The sequence below is a fragment of the Contarinia nasturtii genome, unplaced genomic scaffold (genome assembly GCF_009176525.2).
Source record: "Contarinia nasturtii isolate CC-2019 unplaced genomic scaffold, AAFC_CNas_1.1 Cnas_scaffold_187, whole genome shotgun sequence".
In the NCBI taxonomy this organism is placed as follows: domain Eukaryota; kingdom Metazoa; phylum Arthropoda; class Insecta; order Diptera; family Cecidomyiidae; genus Contarinia; species Contarinia nasturtii.
In genome coordinates, this window is record NW_022197544.1 from 5671025 (window position 1) to 5673931 (window position 2907).

Genomic DNA, 2907 nt, shown 5'->3' on the forward strand with positions numbered 1-2907 from the left:
GAAAACTACGACGGTCTACACATACTACGAATAAATTCTTTAAAAAAAACTTACTAAGATTAAACAAATGACCTTAAGCATTGTGGTGTTATAATAATAGAGACAAAAACAATAAACGAACTGAACAACTGAAGAAAAAAAAACATGAAAAGAAATTAAAATTAATTATAAATGATGATAAAAAAAGTATACAAGCCGGATTGGATTGCTTTTGAATATTTTGTGTGCTTGGCAATTGATTCAATCACAATAACTTTTGCTGCGCGCCTCCGAATTTTCTTTTTTTTAGATTTTTCCTATATAAACTAAATGAAAATAGTATCATTGGGATGATCTCTGCTCATAGTACATGGCGACAGATCTTATTATCAAATGCACATAATATGCACAAGCTATTCAATTCCCATATACGCATATATCCCGATATAAATATTATATGAATATATTTTATTCAGTGTCTAAAAACAAACTAGAGTTTAATGATATTATTTACGAGAAATATGTATAAAGACGAGAATGAATAAAATTTTAAATATAAAAATTACAACGTTGTATTAATTTCACTTTTAACACATTTCAGAATGGGAAAATCTTGCATTTTCAGCTGCAAAGACTCTTGTAGATATGACGGCCTAAGAAGAAAACAATAACATACAGAATATTCTGCAAAAAGACGAATACAAATTTATGTGTTTTACTTTTGCGCTGTCTGTTTGTATATTTGGTTTTTGCTCACATAAATTTGTATTCGTCTTTTTGCAGAATATTCTGTATGCTATTGTTTTCTTCTTAGGCCGTCATATATTTTGGTTTTACTGAAACCTTAGAATTAAACATAGACAAAATACAGACAATATGAAAAAAAAAGAGAAAAATGTCTTCTGCAGATAATTTGCATCACAGCGGACGGCAGTTCGCGCGAGTGACGAAACCACATTAGTGTGTTGAAAAGTCGAACTCGCTATATATACACGTAATATACGAAATACAGACCTAGAACGTTATTGGCCCCGGTTGATGTATGGTTGGAAAGCCCTTGGGCTATAGATCAAGAAAAAATATAAAAGTTTGAAAATCGGTCCACCTGTCTTCAAAATATGGTCCTTTCAAGAGAAGGGTCAAAATTCAGTTTCATGACCATAGATGGCACTAAATGAGGTCATTGACCCCTGAAACATCGATATTCGAATTCTAAAGCTCAATACCTTTCCAACGATAACTCAAACGTCGAAATCGGTTAATCCGTTCGAAAAATTTATTATTTTAAAAATTTCATATTAATTTCTATGAAATATCAAAATGTCTATCTGTGTGTCTGTGCACTTTTTTCGCGTACCTCTTTGAAACTTTCTGGGATTAAAGTACATAAAAAACTGAGACTTTTTTGGTCCGGCACTTTTCGATTTGGCCGCCATGCTGGCCATGGCCGGCCTCTAAAAGTCACTTTTCTTCCTATGGTCACCGAAGCGCCATGACTTGACACCCCCCGGACATATGCATATCAGTGGAAAGGTCTTGAAGTGAGCTATCGAATGAAGTCATTTGCGGTCCAAAAATTTCAATTTGGGGTGGCCAAATTGGCCAAAAACCAAAAAGTTACCAGTTGGCCGGACACATAATGGTCATTAGCTCGAAAACTAGCCTTTCTTGGTCACATGAAAATTTCATCGAATTTTAGGCTCAAGTCTAAGCTATAAAATGCCGCATAGCTCATATCTCAGAAAATTCTTGTATTCGAGATATGGCCTTTGATAGTGCGAATATGACCAAAAATGGCCAAAAATGACAAAAAATGTTACTTTTAACATTTGAAGTATTTTATGGGCCAAAATGTACTCAAATGACTCTGTAAATATGCTCTGTGACTAGCCAAACAAAATTGAACAAAATATCGACCGTTTTGGATGGCTATTCCACCAAAAATCGGCCAAATGTACCAAAATTTGAATTTTCACAAAAATGTCTAGATGTATGAAATATGAAATTTTTACAACAAATAACTACATAATTTATAGTTTCCTCGCATAAGATCCATAAAATACCGAATTTTATGTCCCCTCCCACCAGGCCAGAAGGTGGACTATCATCGGGAGAGGTGCATGCGGTTAGTCACAAATGAAATTAAAAGAAATCTACAAAAATGCCCAAATGGTTAAATAGCGGACTTACACGGAGTATGAGCGGAGCTGTGCGGAGATAGACGAAAACAGCATACAACGGATGAGAGTAAATCGGATGAAAGTAAATTAGTGTGCGCGCAATGGTTACTATGCGTACGCATATTCTTAATACAATTCTCGTCTATCTCCGCACAGCTCCGTTCATACTCCGTGTAAGTCCGCAATTCAACCATTTGGGTGTTAGTATAAATGGAAAACTATGCAAAAGGTCATGCAAAAATGGCCATTATTTCATACGGTCACTGAGGGACCTAGACTTGACATAACCAGGACATATGCATATTCGTTGGAAAGGTCTTAAAGTAAGCTCTCGAGTGGTGCCAATTGCGACTTAAAAATTTTATGTGGGGGTGGCCCAAAACCAAAAATTGACCGTTGGCCGCACACATAACGGGCATTTTTTCGAAAAAGACTGCATATGTTCTCTTGAAAATTTCATCAATTTAAGCCCAAAGTTGAAGATAAAAAAATATGCATATCGCACACCACAGAAAAAAACACTTTTCCCCATTATGAACCACAATTTATATGATTTTGATCCAAAAATAACCAAAAAATCCATATTTTCATTGTATTTGAAAAAGATTCAAATTCATGTTTCTTGAATCTTTAACATTGAAAATAGCGCTTACAAAACTATCGATATCAAATTAAAAACCTCTATCGAGGTGAAGAACGATTGACGAAACCAAAATTTGAAACACAAAATTTCTGATATCAATTTTGT